This window comes from Neolamprologus multifasciatus, chromosome 19, assembly GCF_963576455.1.
Source record: "Neolamprologus multifasciatus chromosome 19, fNeoMul1.2, whole genome shotgun sequence".
Lineage (NCBI taxonomy): Eukaryota > Metazoa > Chordata > Actinopteri > Cichliformes > Cichlidae > Neolamprologus > Neolamprologus multifasciatus.
The window spans coordinates 13,411,920-13,434,091 of record NC_140457.1 but is presented as its reverse complement, the minus strand read 5'-3'; positions in this window follow the sequence as shown (position 1 = coordinate 13,434,091).

The window sequence follows — 22,172 nt, the reverse complement described above, 5'->3', positions numbered from 1 at the left end:
AAGTAGTTAAAATGCCCTGATCAGTTCACTGGTGATCCATTGCTGGAATAAGGTCTTAGCACATCTGCTGTACATTTTTTAAATGAGTTCTAAATATCACTGGACGCTGCTGAAGGGAAGCAAGAATGATGATGTGTGAGCATGGACTTAGTTTTGTTAACATTATAGTTGCCCTGCTCTGGAGAAACATGAATTTGTAGATGGAGCGAAAAGTGTGTAGTTAAAGTTGCAGTTTATTAGGAAAATACAAGCCTGGGTGACTTTAGAGACGTAAGATTTGAAATTTGAATGCTGGTCACATGTTACCAAGATTCTCAATGAATCATAAGATGTTGCCAGGAAGTCGGCCGGTCAATAAATATTTAGACAGTATTCTTAAAAGTCATCCAAATATTTTCATTTTACAGTATTTTATATTCAGAACCAACATCAGCATGTATATCTGCATAAAATATATTATCTAGGTTATGCTACGATCACAATAAGAAAACCAATGGTGCTTTTGAAACTGTGACTTCGAAGAGAGGAAGCAGGTCTGCCAGCGCTTGCAGTCAGCTGTGATTTTCAAAGCATTTTTGACATGTCAAGATGGCACGAAAAAGAAAAGTAATTCTGTGATTGAATGGGGTCAAGTTGGCAATTCCATGCAATATACTTGTGATAATACACAAATTACAGCAATTGAATGGTTAAAAATTGCAAATTTGCTGCCTTCTGTTGCAAATATGTTGACGTACAAAGGAAATTCTACGTACGTATAAATTCACATTAAACAGAAATTTGCATTAACTCCAGTCTAGAATTGACTCTGCCTCCACAAACAGTGAGATAGCTGCTGCACGATAGTGATTTCACATCAAAGTGACATTTTCACTCAGCAACCTTGGTTTTATACAAGAATACAACCAGTAGGCAACCAGTTGAGTTGAATCCACAGATGAATTACGCTCATTGGTGAGGACTGCCTTAAATTGCCAACACTTTGCAAAAAGTCTGTCTGTGTTTATTAATTAGATGGCAGTCATTTGCAACCCTTTGCCAATCTGTCTGAGAGTGACTGCAGTCAGTCTGAGTCAGACTGTGACTATTTGAAGGTAAGCTGCTTCAGACCAGGTGACCCTTCAAAGTGGTTGGTTGCCTGCTTAATCTCTGGGAGACCAATTGGTCATCATATCTACTTGCAACTGATCCCCAGATGTGAAAAAAATTTAACTACAGCAAAACCACAGATTTTTCTTACTTTCAAGAAGGTTGCTGTCTTATTTTTACTCTACTGAGACTGAGTCATTGAATTCAATCCAGTCTTATTTATATAGCGCTAAATCACAACAACAGTTGCTTCAAGGAGCTTTATATTGTAAGGTAAAGACCCTATAATACTTTAAAGAAAACCCCAACAATCAGTTAACTTCCTATGAGCAAGCACTTGGCGACAATGGGAAGCAAAAACTCCCTTTTAACAGGAAGAAACTTCCAATAAACATTCTTATATCTGTAAACTATGAGAAACAAATATGAGAAATGCATGAAAATAAAAGCATATAAATATTTACATGTGCAGAAGAGACATTAAACACTCTCAGTTATTGTTGGTTCTCTTGTTGACACAAGCTAAAGAGGGTTCATTCACGGTGCTTACATGTCTGTCATTTCCTGATTTTTTAAGATTTTTTCCCTGCAAACAAACAAGCACACACATCATATTCACACACCCTCCTTCTGTTTGTACAATCCCCCCCTTTTTTTGTTTTTTACTCAGCCAGCGGCCAGGACCGAATACCACTGTGTGCAAAGAACATGAAAACAAGAGCAGGAAGGTATTAAAAGCACGCACGCAGAAAATTACACAAACGCACATACCAAACTCGCATTTTGTTTTGTCATGAATGCAATCACGCATTTGTTTGCTCTCTCTTATAAATAAACAGGCCGAAGATAAATAAAAAAAATTTAGAAATCTTTTTTCATCAAGAAGCCCAGAAATGAATTATTCCCTGAACTTTCAGAGTGTTTCAGACACAAATATTTTCTTTGGATGTGCCTAAGGGGAAGTGCACACTGTCGAAAGAAAACAAAACTGGGCGCCATGTAGTTCCTACATTCCACAGTCTGTTTGAGTGTGTGTTTGAGGAGGGCACACCGAGGAGGTTTGATGCATGCGAGTGTGTGTTAGACATAAGTGTGTGTACGTTAGCCATACAGATCTGCAAATATGCTGGAGCGTATGCACATGTTTTTGTAAACAAGCGAGTATACATTTGGGGGAATGTGTATGTTGTATGTATGTATGTATGTATGTATGTAATGTATGAGGGGCCGTACAAGCCAAAATTCATTCTTTCACTCTCACACACATACATTCTTCTTTCACACACATATATTTTCACTCTCACATACATATATTCTTCTGTCAGACACACGTATTGTCACTCTCACATACATATATTCTTCTTTCACATACATATACTTTCAATCTCACATAGTTTTATTTTAATTTTTATATTTAGATATTGTTATTCTCACGTTTACACATATTTAACACACACATCGCAATATTGTGCTCTCTTATACATGTATTTTAATGTACATATGTACAAATTTTCACTCTAACATACATGCATTTTCATTTATTCATTCCTACATTTTGCTCTCATTTACATGCATTCAATATGCATTTAATCTCACAAATAATATATGTATGTAAGAAGAGAATGCATACATGTCTGAAGAAAAAAAAAAAACTATGTGAGAGTGAAAGTATACGTATGTGAAAGAAGAATATATGTATGTGAGAGTGAAAGTATATGTGTGTGAAAGAAGTATGTATGTGTGTGAGAGTGAAGGAATGAATTTTGGCTTGTACGGCCCCTCATATAACTGTGTTCCCTTGAGCTCCTCCCGGATAAAGATATGAACTCCTCCAAAGAAAGAAAAAATTGGTTGGGTTGAAATGTCTACTATATTTGTTCCATATGACTGTGATCATTAATACTAGTGTGTGTATCAAGAGGGGCTCTGTTCTCTGTGAGGGTAGCAACGCAAAACTTAGAAATGACACCACTTTTACTCATCTGTCATTCTTAATGTATGTGGTAGCTCTGCCCCGGTGTGTATGCCTGACTTTATCTTCTGTCACTATTCCTGCAAAATGATGCATCAGGACATGTGCGGCGTGTTTATATTTATCATGGCTTATGGGCTGCTTTCATGTGCTGCTTTGTGCCCCTATGCGTAATCATTGTGTGTGTGGATTTGGTGTCAGATCAGCGATTCTTAACGACCGGCTGGAGTGCACCTCCTGACAGTGCATTTGCTTCAGCGGCCTCTCTTTTATCTCATCAACATGATTTTTCCACACAGTGACAATTATGTTGTGATAAATTAGATATAGAACTAGAAATATGCCTGCATTTCTCATGCAGCATAGGCTCACTAAATCTTTTTACTTTTCCTTGTATTAAAGTAAGTAAAGTATACAATGCTTAAGAAATGTATTAGAGCAAAAAACAAGGAAGCACAAATATAACAAAAAAGAAAACTTAAAAAACTTTTTTATAATCCGTTTTTATAATCAAATTCCGACTTCTCCGAGAAGTCGGAATTTGATCAAGCATAAACTTCAATCACTAAAATAAAATGTTCAGGAATGCAAGTAAATAGCTGTAATTTAATATCTTACTCAAAAAATAAGAATGTGCTTTACTATTTTTTCTGCTTTTCAAAATAAAATTGTAAATTTGAAAATTCAATTCAATTCAATTCAATTCAATTTTATTTATATAGCGCCAAATCACAACAAAAGTCGCCTCAAGGCGCTTCATAGATACAGAGAAAAACCCAACAATCATATGACCCCCTATGAGCAAGCACTTTGGCGACAGTGGGAAGGAAAAACTCCCTTTTAACAGGAAGAAACCTCCGGCAGAACCAGGCTCAGGGAGGGGCGGCCATCTGCTGCGACCGGTTGGGGTGAGAGAAGGAAGACAGGATAAAAGACATGCTGTGGAAGAGAGACAGAGGTTAATAACAGATATGATTCAATACAGAGAGGTCTGTTAATACATAGTGAGCGAGAAAGGTGACTGGAAAGGAAAAACTCAATGCATCATGGGAATCCCCCGGCAGCCTACATCTATTGCAGCATAACTAAGGGAGGATTCAGGGTCACCTGGTCCAGCCCTAACTATATGCTGTTATTCATGGATAACAACAAAAATTATATTTAAAAAATATTTTAATAAAAAGATATTTTGATGAAAGACCTTACACATATTGGTGGATTAACCATTCTCACTCAGAGAACGTAAACCTTCGCCGAGGTAGCTCGCTCTTTGGGTGACATTTACTGTAAAGGGAATAGTATTGTATTTTGCATATATTCATTTTGTTTCTTTCTTGTTTTTGAATATACTTTAAGAAGTTTTCAAACTAAAGGCATTAGAATTTTATGCACAGTGTCACGATCTGTGGGAGCAGATCGTGTGGAGGGTGTTTGGAGGACCCAGGTGTGGACGGAATTAACTTTAAACAAATATCGAGCCTTTTATTGTGGCTGGTGATCATGAACAAAAACGAGAGCAAGAGCAGAACAGGAGTAACAACTAAACAGGAACCTAAACTGGGAAGAAACTATTAAAACTGAGATAACTATTATAACTCTGAAGACTATGACGATGAAGACTATGAAAAACATGGAGTGAAGTAACACAGACGACGCAACTCTGTCAGGTGATCAGGGGAATTGGAGACACATGAGGAAACAGCCGACTAGAACGAACACATGATGCACAGAAAAACGTAAACCTGAACACAACGGCATGGAAACCGGACTTTCAAAGTAAACAGGAAAACATGGCGAGAAGCACACATGACACGAACTTGACAACATCAACCATGCAGACCTGAAATATGACAGAATAAGACACACGCAACAAAAAGGGGAAATTTAACTCAGGGATGATGACACAAGGGGAACCTGATAACCCATGAACTAAAACCGTAAACTAGGCATGACCGAATTTAACTAGATAACTGAAAAGAAACTAGAATACAGATGAAATAACAAAATAACATGGAACTTAGAAACACTGGGTCGCATGACCCAGGACCATGACACACAGCTTTAAAGATAAACTAAATTTTATGAAAGGCTGGCATTATTTGACCTTGTAGAGTAGAGGTCAGAGGTCAAAAGTAACATGGTACTTAGCGTCCCCATAAACCATTCCTTATATGCCTTTATGTTGTCAATACAAGCAATGGCAGTAAGATAATTGTAAATAGCTCAATATAACATTATTATCACTTTGACCTTCAGATCAATCTATTGACTTTGAAGGTCAAAGGTCAAATGTGTCATGATATTTACGGTACTTTCTACATGTTGACAACACACACAACACTTGTAAGAATCACAGTTTCTAAGTTATAAGACTTTTTGTAAATTTTAATAAATCATTCGGTTGAACTCAGTAGATGTATACCAAATTTTAACAGACTGTAAACATGACCCGACTCTACACTGCTACAAATACAACGAAGGCTTTTACAGACAAAAACATGGCTGTGCCATGGGCTCCCCCGTGTCACCTATTGTAGCCAACCTTTACATGGAGGAAGTGGAAAGGAAGGCTCTTGGCTCTTTCAAAGGAAGAGTACCCAGCCACTGGTACAGATATGTAGACGACACCTGGGTCAAAATCAAGACACAAGAAGTGGAATCTTTCACTGCGCACATTAACGCTGTGGATAAAAACATCAAGTTCACCAGGGAAGACACAAAGGACGACGGTGACTCCCATCACCCTCTGGAACACAAACTTGGAGTAATTAGGACCCTACACCACCGGGCAGAACATGTTCCCTCTAAGCCTGAAGGAAAAAAGAAGGAACACACACATGTAAAGGAAGCACTCAAAACGTGCGGCTATCCTAAATGGGCGTTCTTAAAGTCAGCAAAGAGGCACAGAAAAGAATATCAGACACCAGCGAGGGAGGATAGGAAGGACAGACGCAACATTGTCATCCCCTATGTAGCCGTTGTATCAGAAAAACTCAGGAGGGTTTTCTCCAAGCATGACATCCCGGTGCATTTCAGACCCAGCAACACGCTCAGACAAAAACTGGTTCACCCGAAAGACAAAACGCCGAAACACAGACTTAACAATGTGGTGTATGCTGTACAGTGCAGCGAGGAATGCCCAGACCTCTACATTGGAGAGACCAAACAGCCACTTCACAAGCGCATGGCACAACACAGAAGAGCCACCTCCATAGGACAAGACTCAGCTGTCCATCTGCATCTTAAGGATAAAGGACACTCTTTCGAGGATGTCAATGTTCATATTTTGGACAGAGAGGACAGATGGTTTGAAAGAGGAGTGAAAGAAGCCATCTATGTCCACTGTGAGCGACCGTCTTTGAACAGAGGCGGTGGTTTACGACACCAACTCTCTGCCATCTATAATCCAGTTTTGAGATCCCTTCCCAGACGCCTTAACGCCCACTCACACCCTGGGCCATCTGACCTCAGGAATTCGCATGATAAGGTGGGGCCAGGTTTCACAATGAACTCACCCGAAACTCTGGCTGATTGGGACCCACACCCAGTTCCACACCTTGGCTCAGGCGATTAGAGGATCATCAGGGGGTCCTTTTGTCCCTCTGTGGTGGGATACTCCCACTAGGTTTATATCTGGGACTCTCCACCATTTGACCTTAGAACTGAAGAAGCCTCTCGGATGAGAGGTGAAATGTCTTCAAGCAACTTAAAGAAGTCCAGACGGTTTTCTTGGCAAGCTCCTTTGACTACAATGACCTAGATGACTGAGAACCTTCACAGACACACTGCTACAAAGTTTTATCAGAATTCATTCAACACTTTTACAGCTTTTGTGCTTACAGGCAGAATGACACACACGCACATGCTACCACAAACATATCCTCCTCGGTAGAGATAATTATTTTAATAATTACCAATACTGCATAATACCTTGCATTGGGCGGTGGCCTAATAAAGTTATTAAACACTGTATAGGACACCTAGGAAATTACACCCCAGGAAATATTACACTAATTAACCTTAATTGTAAAGCACACAAATTATTTACTGACAAGGCGCAGGTGTGGCAAGTTAATTTCAATAAGGCAGTAATAAATCAGTAAGTCAAAAACAAGACTGCAACGCAAGAAAGGTTAAACAGGCAAAAACAGTATAATCTAGTAAAAATATTACTGTAATATAATATATATATATATATTTCTAACAGAAGACATGCACAATCACAGTGGTAAAATAGTCAACCCAACTGACTGTCTGACTGCAACTGTCACGGCAAACTAAAGTAGTATCCATTATACTCATGCAATTAAGTACAGGCACTGGGGCACAAGTGTGGGAAGGGGACCTCAACAAATGTCCCCAGGCTCCCAACAAGAGTTTCCTCTCCTTACTAAAAAGAAAAAATAAAACAAAACAAAAAAGGTAGAATTAAAGAAAAAACCTAAAGAAGCCAGCAGCAGGGGAGATCTATAAAAAGGAGAAAACATGTTATCTGAGGTCCACCCTACTGTAATCCCAAACTACAACCTTGATGCTGTGACCCTACTCATAACCAGTAGGCACTGGACAACCAAACAGTCACCAAGACAAAGAAATCTGGTCCACCAACACCAGGATCAGACCATAATAAGAGAAGGAGCCGCTCACATTTAGGCTGAACACATTAAATCCATTTTCCACCCCTGCTGTCTGCAATTAAGATGAAACCCGAAAAGCCAGGAGAGACTGAACAATGAGCTGCAGGTCCCCTTTATAATCAAGCTTTAATTGGAGGGTCAGGGTAGGAGTTGGGGTTAATGCTACATTGACAAGCACTAATCAGGAGAGGGCTACTTTGCAGGATCATCCCTGGATTTTAAGGACAGATGTATCACTTCAGTATCTGATTTGGCACTACAGGAAAAGACAGAGGATCATGAAACTCATCAGGATTCATCATGTGGTAAGCGTGAGATTGCAAATGTTGGTATCTATCCGATACCAAGTAAATACAGACCCAGTATTGCAGATGCCGACACTGATACCAGTATGGATACTTTTAACCTAAATTTTTCATTGTGCATGTTTTTTTGATTTCGCCTCCAAAAACTACTGAACATAGAAGATACAAAGTATTGATCTTATCACGCTATTATCAATTTTATACCAAACCCAGCGTTGGCATTGATACTATCGATATTTGGATCGATTTGCCCATCTCTGCTGGCAAGCATAAATATGTATACAGTTTTCACAGCACGGTTTTCACACTTGCAAGCATGGCCATTACATTATTATTTTGACCCTAAATTCTTCCTTTAGTAGACGGAGCTGTAGTGTGTTATTGTGCAACTGAGGCTTGATTTTTTATTTTTCACTCAAACACACAATTATTACCAGTTCAAGTAGACAGCGATCTCCCCCTTCTCACCGAAAGTGTCAGCACGGTTCAAACAAAGTCAGATCACTGATTCAGCCGCCGAACCCTCTCACTGCTAAACTTTCAGTATTGAATGTGTTTTCCCAACTTCCCAAAACTGTCATTTTGATACTAACACACCGTACAAGGTGATGTATGTGTGACAGTAAGATTCAAACCTTTCACAAAGTCTTTTGTATTGATTATTGTGTGTATAGAGATTTTGGATCTTCATACAAAAGGTTATTGCAATCTCCTTTAGAACAGACCTCCAAAGCACTGCGGGCTTAATCTTCTGCAAGCTCAAACATTTTTTCGTGACAAGCTGACCCTTGAACCTTTTTGCCCGAGGACATATATTTCCTGTGGGTGTGACGATTTTATTTTCTCTCACAGACATGACAGATTAAAGTCCATAAGTGGTGTGTCTGGAGGGAACTAGGTTGCTTCACATTTCAAGGCAGTTCTTAAGGATTATGGGTTTATTTAAAATGCCGTGCATAGCTACCGTCCGCCGCCTAGTCCACTATTGATTAGCTTTTGGCTCAAAAGTCAAATTGTATGTTTTTGAGCTGTATTACTTAACAAAGTAAGTTTTATTATGAATTTTTGTTTTACACTAAAGTTTCATTTTATCTAAGTTGTGTGTCTAAAAACTCTCAATAAAGGCATTTTTCCCGGTCCTGTATAAAAGCAGATGAATGCTATGCAGACATCACAGATGACGCTTTTGTGAAGGAAATGCCTTGTGATCGGTGAAGAATAATATTGCGCTCAATATCAATTTTCTCTGTCAACATTTGCCCTGGGAAATTTAGCCGCCACAATGGCAGAGGACTCAAATAACCAAAGCTCTTTGTTTGAGTGGGGTGCAACCTGATCTAGCCGCTGCTCCAGTTCTTGGAAGACAACGGACGACTAATGGAAGCCTCGTAACCTCACACTGTCTCACTCTCTTTCTTCCCTACTCCTCCTCCTTTTTATCTTTCTTTTTTCCCTTGTACTCTTCCCTCACCACGTCTGTCCTTCCTTTCGTTGTGCGCCACATGGCATTGGGTTCTCGCACAGAGAAACCCACAATATCCCCTGTCACACCGCTTATCTCCTTTGAAATAAATGGACAGTAATTACTGTGCTGTAGGTGGTTTTCACCTCACAATCACAAGTTTCCTCCCCTCATCCTCACCCTCCCTCTTGCCCGCTAGCTCAACTTCTGCCTCATGCTAGTTGCACATTATTGGCATGACTGATTGGCAAATGCAGTATTGTTCCAAAGATAGCTGCATAGTTTGGCTTCGGCGTTGTCTCCCTGCCACGAGCAGATTGCAGATTCTAATAGAAGCTTGGTTTCAGTTGTGCAATGAACCTGCCAGGGTGTCTTCTCAGGACAAGGGAACAAACATTTGCAGCAGTGCAGTGTAAGAGTGCTCAGAGTTAATGAGGGTCAGCTGCGATCACTGCCAACATGCACTACCTTAATTTTGAGGTTGTTCCCAGAATGTTTGCACCGTGTTCAGAGGAAGTCGAGAATCATTTAACTTTTCTAATTCATGTTTATTGCAGCAGTGAAAGGAACTCAAATGCTGGGAAATAAGATTAACATTTGTGTTTGTCTGCAAATGACACATTAATTATAGGGATTGAGGCGCTGCTGCATGCAAGAAATGATAATTAACTAAATATACATAAATATACAGAGCTGTGTAAAAGTTTTGAGACACACCTTTGCTTCCAAGGGGCAAAATCTTTGTGTACCTCTAAAAGTGGCCATTAGCTATATATTAGCTATATATTAGCTCTCTGGACTTTCTGAATGTCTTTCAAAGTTTTTCTTTACACATTGGCTGCTTTTTTTTACTCATGTCCAGTCCAGTCCCTGTACTTTCACAGGAATTTTCCTTTGTTTGTTAAGCTGCTTAACACTGACCTGTGAATCATTTAAGCATCGAAAAAGCACCTAACCTTAAATACCATTTTTAAATTGTATCTTTAGGCACTTTGTTACTACCAGCTTGTTGCAAAAACACATAATTGTTCACATTTCTTTAGTCGAATCTACAAAAATCCAAAAGATAACACAGTTTGACAAGCGTAAAATAGTGTTTCTGTACCAACAAGGCAAATCCCAAAGATCTGTCAGCTAAAAACTTAGCATACCTCAGCATGTTTGTCCCTAAAAACTTTGTGGGAACTGGTGGACAAAAGAAGACGTGGCAGGCCTAAAACAGCTGGCAATAGTTTCATTTTTCTGCATGAAAATTATCCTAAAAGAACACCCAATGCAACAAACACATACCTGGATAGAAAAACACATTAAAAGATTATCAGTCATGGATTGGCCTCCATAGAGAGCAAAACAAAAGGCAGTCACCATCCCAAGAAGAGCTTTGAAAGTCCTTCAAGAAGCCTGTCGATCTGTTCCTAACTAAAGCTTGACTGAAGAAAGTTTGGGCGAAACAGAAGTAGTTATACCAAATGTTCATTAATAGTGTACAAACTCTGTTTTAGCCTTATATAATGTAGTTTCATTTCATTTGCGTGTTTCAATAAATCTACGGTGATTTCTAACAAAATATAAAGAAATGAGTGGTGGCTGAGACTTTTGTAAAATACTGTATATATAGGCATTTTCTTACAGAAAGCCCCTAGTTTCACTTCCTGACAGCACAGATGTCATAACTGAAAAAGATCTTTAACAGAGGATCACTTCACCTTCCTCAGGGTTTCATCACTGTTGCATGAAATTCAGTAAACAGCAAGGGTTATTTTTTCTCCCAGAGCTCTGAGGATGTTTCTAGAGGCTCAAGTGAAATTCTGACATCTGACACAAGATAAGAGCTGGCCTGAGAACAGCTTCGCATCTGGACCGCCACTGACAGAGGGTAAAAGCTCACAAACCAAAAAAGAATGAATACAATGTTGCTCAGGAGCTGACTGTGAAATGTTGTTTGTTAGGATTCTAACACATGATATGATATTTCAAAGCAGTCCATCATTTTTGACTGAATTTTTACACACCTGCAAGGCAATTTTCACTTGTACTGACTAAATGCCTCTGCTGCCAGCAATTTACAAGCTTTGACATTTTGATTTTCACTGAATGAGCAGAGGGCAGATGCAGTTTGGATAGTAAACACACTTTGATATACTTGTGGAAAGAGAAGACGTGCAAACTGTGAAATGTTCCTTTAAAACAAGTGCAGTCTATAACTCCTCGCTGACGTCACTTCAATAACATGAAATGCAGCAGCAGATGGATCCTGCACGTAAAAAAAACATTTTACTTCCCTTTTTTTTTTAAAAAAAAAAGGGAAGTAAAATGTGAACCATTTTACTTCCCTTTTTTTCCCAGAGCCTTTCTTTCCATTTTGTCAGATGGACAGAGAAGATAAAACTGATCCTATGATGGATATTGAAATATGGAAGCCAGATTGCGGTGCCTCTCCCCTCCCCTCCCCTCCTCTCCCCCTCCCTCTCCTGCCCGGCTGCCTCTTCTGCCTCCTAAGTATAAGCAGATTAAAGTTAATGATCTAAAGTGAATTAGATATTTAATCATCTTATCATCTTAGCATGGTCAGGTCATAACTGCACTGATCTGAAATCCCGTCTGTTTGACAGCGCTCAGCAGAAGCACAATAAGCTGTATTCAGAGGTCAGTTTGTAGCCTTTTGGTAGGTTCCACTAAATCAATTTGGAGATTGAGAAATTAAATTCATCCCCGTGCTTTTCTTTTCCAGGCCTTTCCGCTTTGCTATGATTCAAAAACAGTGTGATTGAGGACAAACAGTCCTCAAGTAATGGAACAGAACTGACCCCAAAAGATGAAAAATAACCTGAGAGAAGCCTCCATTGATTCATCTAATTTCCTTCGCTCTTTTTAAACCGCTCTCTTCATCATCCCCTTTGCTGCACTTTCTGTCACCCTGCGTCTGAACTCTCACTGATTGAGGTGCAAACACTTTTTTTTTTTGCACACTTGGCTGCCCCCCTCCACGCACACTCACACACACTCTTCTTGTTGATTTTCTCCCTCTTCTCGGTGTGGCTGAGGTGCCCTCTTTAGTTGTCTCTCGATCTTAATTTCATTGCATCATTTCTTCCGTCTGCCGATGTATCTGAATTCATTTCCATCTGCTCAGTGTCTACCCTCTTTACGCCCTCTCATCCCGGGAGTTTAAACAATGCAGTCTGATTCATTTCATCTGTATCTGCATCTCATTCAGTGTATTCCAACCTTTTTCAAAAATGCTGCCTTGCAGCGATTCTTAAAAGCTCTGTGAGGGAAAAAAACACAGAAGCCCGACATGATTTCGACGCTCAGCTGACTCATGATGCCAATTCACCATGACCGCCTGTCTCAGGCTGCTCACAGCCAGACAGATCTGGTGATGAAGTTTTGTGGTGACAGAGTGGAGTGAGGGGAAGGAGCAAATCAGGAAACAGAGTATTGATGTTATTGCAAAGAGATAATGGCTGCTGGTTCAGCAGCACAGTTGGGTTCTGTAGATTTTGAAAGAGGAAAGCTCAGTTTCACCAACATCAAAAGGACTGCAGCTTGTCTGCCAAACGGCAAAACGTACGTGTTAGTACGTGCACCTACAAAATTCCACCCAAAAATCCTCTATCTCTCACAGTTATGGAGATTGTCAACCCAATTTTTAAGCACCTGCATATGCATATGACAGAAAAAAGACTCACTGAGGTGTATTTGCACACATTGGTGCACAGTAGGGCAGAATCCCGCCAGTACGTCTGGTGAATTTGTGTAAATGTCATATTACTGAAGGAGCCACATGCGCCTTTCCTCAACAGCCAGCCTGATAAAAGCTGGGGAGGAATAAAAAACGATGAGACGAAAATTTGTTTTGGAGGAAGGTGGGCTAGATACAGGAGGTAAGGATTCAAACGGCGAGTGTGAGAAAATTCTGGTGGAAGGTTGTGATTGTGTCTCTGCAGTGTCTGTAATTGTTGTACCTCTTTGTGGTTCTCTTTTCTGCAGTCTTCACCTTATCTCACTTTCCACTCCACAGGAGATAAGTGTTTCAAAGGAAATGAATAATTTTCTTTTGCTTTTCGTCTGTGCTCATTTTTGTTGCTTATTTACAATTTCGGTGGTGAGGGAGGGTGCTCAACTCCACAGTTAATTTAGTGTTTTACAACTGTTTGGTGTGTAAAGTCTATGCAATCATCATATTATTAAGAAAAATAATATGTCATATTCATAAAACAGCAAGAAATGATGTTTTTTCATTATAAAAGCAATAAGGAAATCATCAAAAATGTGGTGCCCCTGTAGATAAAGTAAATGAACCTCTTTATTGCCATGGAGTAAACTTCATTTAGACTAGATTAAACTTGTGTTTGCTATGAAATGCATGGTTCAGTCAGGGTCCTGGGGCCTCATTCAAGTAGAAGTTGACGTTTCCTACAAACTTCTTTCATTGATTCATTGGTAAAAACAATGAGTCTGTGTGGATTTGGGACCATCTTTAAACTTCATGCACGCTGTTTTATTTGAAGATAGTTCGCAGCAGAAAAAAGATTGTTCAAGATTAAAAGCGGATGATTTTATTGGTAATTTAAAGGTACAAAGTGTAAAACGACTTAATATCCTTGCCCTCCGGACTATTCCACAGAAAAGTCTGCAGTTACAAAAATAATTTGCATCGCTACAACACATCAGATCCTATCTGCTCATCCATTTCAGTTGTTTGGGAGCTGTTTTTTTCTTTCTTTTTGCCCCCTCAGTTTTAAATTAAACCCCATCTTTTATCTTCTTCACACATGTGCAGTCTTAGGCTCAGCAACTGCACCAGTGATATCCTGGGTCCATTAGTCTACTGCTTGATCCATAAACCATGTCCTTCTCACATTTATCCTTCTCGTGAATCAGATCTGGAGAGTTTTTCTTATTTGTCATTTTTTCCCAAACAAACTTAAGAATAAAAACTGGGGGAAGAAAAAAAATCTATATTCAGCAACATTATAGTACCATCCAAAAGGAAGTCTTCAGTTAGAGAGTTAATTAGCACTGATGGATGTCTTTGTCAATATGAAACATGGCAGCAATCAGATTAGTTACACTTAAACACCAGACAGAGAACAAGCGGGTCTAGTACGAGGATGAGAAGGCAGAGTGCAGTCAGAGAGGTTTTCATTACTGTGTACATATGTTGAGTTTTATAAAAACCTGCTGTTCATCTGTGGAAAATGACTCATTTAGTCTTTCAGCTTAACTGTAAATAAGTGCACCGTAATAAGTAAAGGTGGTATGGTGGTATAGTGTATGTAGAACATATTAAGTCTACAGGACATTTTAGATTTGTTAACCAGGAACTTATCAAAGTAAATCAAACTCCACAAACAAGTAACATGAAAGAAAATGAATAACTTGTCTTCTGAAGCATAAGCGGCATTATGAAAAATACCTTATATGTTGTCATTGTGGCAGCAGTACAGAAAGATGAAAGGAAATATTGCTTCTTGAAGCTGTGTCATTGTTTGTTCTGTTGTTGTCCAAATGCTACAAGTATTCAGGTTTTTAAGGTCCATAATTTGTTGGACACAAATTGGATTGTAAATCAAACAGTCAAAAGGTGATTTTCAGGCTTTTGCAGAAAAGTTTTGCATGAACTGTTTAGGGGTTACAGCCATTTTTATACATAGTCCCAATTGTTTGGTCATACGATTGTTCTTTTAGAGCTTAAGTTTGAACAGAAAGCCAACAACAAGTAAAATTTAAAACTGGTCCGAAGAGACTTCAAAGTCATTGCAACTGTGATTCCACTGTAGAAAGATATAGAGCTTGAAATAAACTCTACAGTGCTACAAGCTTGATTGTTCAGCACTGTTTTTGTTACCTGCTGAAGTTCTGAGTCTGCCGGGCTGACTGCAGGAACTCAGCTGTAACATCATTCTGGGATCTTCGTTAGCTTTGTCTTTACATGCTGTCTTTGCAGATGCTTGCAAAGAGGCAATTTTGTGTTAGTAATACAATGTAGTTGTTTCTGTTTGCACTTTCTCCTTTCATGCAATAAAATCCAAACGTAACTTTTATATTTGTAATCTTTAAGTTTAAGTTTATGTTGTAGACGCTGCACCATTTTCCACCATGTGAACTAATATTAGCTGATTCTAGAGTAGGTGGGCAGAAAGAAAAAGGCATGTTTGACATTTCTTTCTTTCTTTCTTTCTTTCTTTCTTTCTTTCTTTCTTTCTTTCTTTCTTTCTTTCTTTCTTTCTTTCTTTCTTTCTTTCTTTCTTTCTATCAACCCATCATGCAGATAACTGAAAAGATCTTTGTAACATGAGCAACAAGATAATTGTAATTGTAATGTGATTACTGAATTTACTGTGACGCCGAACTGAACAAGTAGAAGACAAATTGGATGGATGGATGGAAACAGTCAGTTACAGCCTTCCTGTGAGTTAAGCTATCAACAACACCAAATGCTTTGTTCCCCCCCTTGAGATACTCTGCAAGGCCTAATCCAGTCTCCTTTTCTTGAGTATAAGCAGTGGGTTGCACCTTGTTGTAAATCCTCTGTGTTTTCATTCATGAAGGCATCTCTTTATTCTAGTCTTTGATAATGATATGCCTGCCTGCCTCTAAAGTGTTCTAGACTTGTTAAGTTGTTGTGAAGTCATTTTTCTTCACTGATCCTGCCATCACCTGCTTCAATTGGTCTTTAGGCAATTTGGGTGTTGCTGGGCTGCGGTACAGTACTTCTTTTTAATCTACCAGATTATTGATTTGGCCACTCCAAAACTTTTTGCCGTCTCTCTGATAGGTTCCTTGTCTTTTTTTTCAGTAAACACAAAATCTCTATTGCTATGCATCACAAAAAGAGATCCAGTGTAAAAATCTGCCAAATCAAATATGCGGCACTACCCGCTGTGGCAACCCCTTGTGAAAAAAGCGAGCAGCCAAAAGTAGCTTTCTTTTTTGTAAAAGCCCTTGAATTAAAGCTCCAGTTCGGCTCTTCAACCACATGTTGGCTGTGTGATTCAAAATCCACTGTGATGGCATACAGAGATGAAACAAACGAAAAAGAGGTCCTTTTCCAACAAATAATGGACCTAACTGAGAAGTACAAATTTAATTATTACTGAGGAGAAGTTTGATGCATAGTTCTTGAGAAGGATTCACCCAAAGAAGTCAGTATCAGTAAATATGCACTTAAATGGGCCTGGGATATATTTCCTCTGAATTAACAGTGGTGTTTATAACTGTATTATTGCTGCTTCCTGCTTCTCTGCATGTGTACTATGTTGTGTACTATTGAGAATGTTGATTCTGATACAGTTGTTGTCATTTCAGTGTGTTATTGTCTCGTGTATTTCTTAATCCGTCACTGCACTGGTTTTCAGAAAGCTTGCCAAAGGATTGCAGTTGGAAGTTAGCCAGCTGGCTAACACTGGTGTAATTAGTGCTGTCCTTATAAATAAAGAAAAGGAATGAATATGAATTGATTTACACAGGGGAAAAAATCATTTAATTGAGTTTTTTTTTTCATCTAACCGGTCACCTATGTGATTTGACATCATCTCATTTGGTAGAATTATGATTGCTTTTTAATTACCAGTTGCTCCATATAAAGGTGATATTGAGAAAGAATGGTGAAAAAAGAATTCATGCCTGTGAATCATGAACTGAATTGCTTTTCTCTTTTTAGTTTAGTTTATTCTATGTATAAAATTCATATCAAGAAAAAATGAACAAAGGCCAAGTCCAGTGAAGATCATGTGTGATAATATGAAGTGATGTTAAATTTGACATACCATGTAGATATTATACCTGAACAGGAACAGGTAGAAGTTGAATATTTAAAAAGTCCCTGTGTTTTTGTAAATGCCCGTGCCAATCATCGGGAAAATCCAGGACTTTGGTTCAGAATAAGCTACCTTAACAGACATGTGGATTTTGTAGAAAGCTTATTTCTATCAAAGAATGACTTCTGCACAGTTATTTTCTCTCTGACCATGAGCTTGCCCACGAGGTCCCTGTGCATCTAAACATGCAAACACACATTCCCTTTTATAGCATTTAAGTGAGAGTTGCTGCTAGTCTTGCTTCTCACTCTGTACATGTCTCTTAATTTGACAAGCACGGCAGCTATACTTGTTAAACATCAGCATATTTACATCATGTTGCCACCGAGTCAGGGTGCTGTTTACAGCCTCAGAACTTCTAGCATCACTGCAGACTGCAGTCGTGTTTCATAGCGATTGCCGTGTAAAGAAATCAGTGGACTTGAAGGAGCTTTTAAAATGCTATGAATTAACTTGCCAACGTTAAACTGGAGCTAAAGTCTTGTTCAGATGTTCAGCTGACCCCCATAAATGATTGCCCTGAGAGGTGCTTTGACAACTGTGTAACTGCATGCTTCACTATTAATAATAATGTGAATCATTCATGGTGAGAGTCATACATTATGTCTATGATTATGGTAAAAAAAAACCCACCCAACAACAACTGAATGTGCAAGATGAAAGATACAGTGCCGTTTAACTTCGGATGTGGCAGCACTGCTGCTAAATAATGTGAATTGATAACCGTGTTTATTTGATGATTACTCCATTTCCGCCTGCAAAATGGAACCGGAGTGCAAGTAGCACATTTATAATTTCTCAGCGTGGTCCCTGGTTCACAGTGTCTGTGCCTTGTTTTGATTACTGATCAATTTATGACCCCTGTGTCCCTGATGTCTGGTTTCTTTCTTTCACTCTTTCTTTCTTTTTTCAACTCCTCTCTGTTCTCCCTCTCCTTCTCTCTCTCTCTCTGTCTGAGCAGTGTGGATGAGTAGTTACATCATTAGTATGCCATTAGCTGTGATCATTGATTCCTTCTGCATATCCTGCCCTCCTCCTTCCCGTTCGCTGACACGGAATTCTGAGGAGATCTGTGAACTTTATCACCTTCAGCGTTCCAGTTTCCTCCTCAGAATTCCCACTGGATCAGCACTTTCCTCCCCTCCAGACCTTTTCTAATTATCCTGTTCCTGCCTTTCAATAAATAATTACAATAAAGGTCATCAATCAAAACTGAAACATTGATAACTGAAGAGAAAGTCCAATATCCCCTCGGTGCAGCGGCCCCGCTGTCATAAATACGATGAGGAACTGTGTGTGTCTGTGTAGATCCTGCTGTGAGTGTTTATAGCGGCAAATAATTTTCACATAAATCATGTGCTATGAGATAGATGAGAAGGACCAGCGAATTCAGTGAACACATGGGCTGCTGTGATTAAGCGCTGTCTGTTTCTGTGTGTGTATGTGTGCATCGTTTTTTAGATGATGAGGCCAACAAAAGTAAACAAAGCACGATCAAACAGTTTGACCGGGAATTAAGCTCAGGCTAAGCCCACACACACAATAACCAGCCCTAGTGCATTTTGATTACCACACATGCACACACATGCGCACACACACACACACACACCTGGATATGCAAATGTGAGTCTGCAGAGAGAGCCATGGGGTAGTCTCTTTGGTGCCAGTGATTGGTTGCTATCTGTCTTGCCTAGAGGAACGGCGAGGCAACCAGGCCTCCCACCAGGCTCAGCCCAGAGAGGAGCTCTGATAACAGCGTAAAAATGTGAGCCATCCTCGGCGTCAGCCTGGAGGAACAGCTGCCTCAGGCCTCTTCTGAACTGAAGCTGCAGCCTAAATGAGTTTCTGTGCCTGGCAGCTCAGAAAAATTCGACACTGTTACACGCTCTCTACAAAAACACACACAAGGTCGCACGTGCAGGCTCCTACACAAATCTGCTCTTACTCTTATCCACAGACACCTAGCTGGCCACTTAGAGAGGAAAATTAGAAAACCAAAGAGGAATGTTCTGTGTTAGAAGAGTAAACAGACTTGTGTCAGAACGAAGGAGCCTGAATGCATTCATTATCCTGTTGCTTATGGAGGCATTGTGCTCTGCATGTCAACACTCTGCCACCCCCGTACACTCATCATAATGCAAAGCCAATCATAGACACACACACACACACAAAGGCACACACAGGCACACACAGGCACACAGCTTCAGTGACACCAAAATAAAGAGATGACTTCCCATGGATTTTAAAATATTCTCAGCTTTTTTCTTTTCGCTCTCTGTTTTGGTCTCCTTTGCTGCTTTCTAATTGGTCCAATACATGCTGGCAGCGCTACACATAGCGCTAAATTAGCGCTAAAAACACAGCTGCAAATTTTTGAGCTGCAAATGTGCTGAGCACACAAAGACAAAATGGTTGGGCTTTTAAGGGTGCCGGAGCTGAGACATTTTAGTTTGGAAGACAGATTTGCTGAAAATTAGATTTTTGGGGATATTGTTTGGCTGAAAAATAGTTTTCCATTAGGAACAGGTAATGGGTAGAGCTAGCAATATCTGTCTAGAGTAGAGCTCACAGAGAGAGAGAGAGAGAGAGTGGGGGAGAAGCTTTCTCAGACGTCATTGAAGAGACAGAGCATGAAACAGTTCGGTAGGCATGTCTAAAGATAGCGAGTAGAGCCGACAGGGACGAGTTGGCAGTGGGTGGTTAACCAGCCAATAACACCGCATCCTAAACAGGTGAAAAATGCGTCACAGAACAGATTGACATCCAGGATGATGATGATTTCTCATCACCTGCATCTGACGTTGATGACATCATTGTAAAGCACCTGGTAGCTACGGACATCCATAATGACGGGAAGTGTGGATAATTTATTTATGTCTGTCTGAGTCTGAATTTCTTAATATCACTGTACTGCGTCAGGCAGCCAAAAATGCTGCACAGACAGTTAATGACAAAAAAAGAACTCGAATACATTTTTTTAACTAAAATACTGATCCATTTAGAACAGGGACAATTTATTTCACACATGAGAAACTGTGTTTGTTGTGGAGGGCCGCACCAATAAATTGAAGTTGGTTCGGCTCAGTATTAATTTTTTTTTACCTCTTTATAAACTTCAGAGTTCACTCTACACTGATGAAGATCATGTGGTGAAGTTAAAAATCAATTTTTAAAAAACTTTGATTAAGTTTTATTTATATAGCACCAAATCACAACCACAGTCACTTTAAGGCACATTATATTGTAAAGTAAAGATACAACAACAATAGAAAGAAAACCCCAACAATTAGATAACCGCCTATGAACAAGCACTTGGCAACAGTGGGAAGGACAAACTCTTAACAGGAAGGAACCGCTGGCAGAACCAGGCTCAGGGATTAAAATGTACAAATTAAAAGCACTTCTTTGTCCAAGGTCAAAGGCTGAAGTTGGAAGGTTTTAAAGGAGATCACACAATTTAATCAATAATGGAAAACAAAGGGAGGTAAAATGTTTCTATTAGCTCACTTTTTCCATCTGCTAATTTGAACAGCTCTAGAAGGCATAAGATTTAATGTCTGTAAATATTGAAAGTGAGCTCATGGTGACTATTTTTAGGATACCCAGTGGGATTTTTGTTGCAGGCAATAATTTCTTTGTTAACATGTAAGTCAACAATCTGGCTTTTTAAAACTTTTGTAAATCTCTTGCTAAATGTCATTTTGTCACATTTCTAGCTTTCAAATTATATTTCTACCGTCATTATTTAAAGCACCGATTATTACGTACACGTGTGCATACTGTTCATTAACCAATGCTACATCACAGTGTAATTTTAAACATCTGTGACATATTGAACAAAAGGTTGATATCTGTGCCAATTAACACTAAACTGATTGGTCATTTCCCTGAAATTTAAGTGTCAAACATTTCAGATGTTCAACTGTAAAAGTTGCTGTTCGTCTCTTATGAAAATCTAAATTAAACAGACAACAAAGTGGGTTATCGTGAATGTTTATCCTCCAAGAAAACATTAAAAATGTTTTAATCTAAGTAGAAAATAACAGTTTACCAGTTAATGGTTTAATTTAGTAAATTTATTTTTGGGTAAAAAAACAAACAAAGAAAAAAAACCCCTCCAGAAATCGAAATACTCAAGCCTCTTTGTAATAAACTCAGTTTTGCTTGCTAAAAATTGTCACTGGTATTAAATTAGCTCATATTTGAGTACATCTTGAGAGGCTTGCCAACAAGGGATCAACTAGAGACAGCTGAACAAATTCAGCTTTTATAGAAGGCTATCATGTTTCTGACTTTTATTAAACAACACATTTCCTTTTATTGCAGTAGAGGGTACAACGAAGTGTTATCATAGACAAGTACTAGCAAGTCCTTAATCTTATTTTTACCCCTGAAAGGCAGTGTCATAGCCAGCTCCATCCCTCCCCATAGTCACACACCCGTTAATTGTGACGGTGCATGAAAGCTTTGTGAAATTTCAGTCAGATTTTTTAGATTTGATTATTACAACATAATCCATGCATGTTGTTTTTCTAGAGTATTGACGCAGACACCAGTCATCAAAGTTGTCATAACTTCCCACACATATAAACGCAGACAAAAAAAAGTAAGGAAATTTGTGTTTGGGTGATTATTTCTTTGTTGTAACAATGCTTCTTGGCGATAAATGTTATACTGCTGGAAAGCTTGTTTATTTCCCCTTAAATGGTGCCATATTTATGAGGAAAATACATTTGTGAGTTGAATATGTCGTCTGCGCCCATGAAAAATTCTCCAGATAGTTTCTGCCAATGCCAAACAACTTATTCTGCTGTTGACTCTTATTTGGTGTTTATTGGATTGGATGATTAAAGTCTGAAAAAACAACATTAAACAATTTAT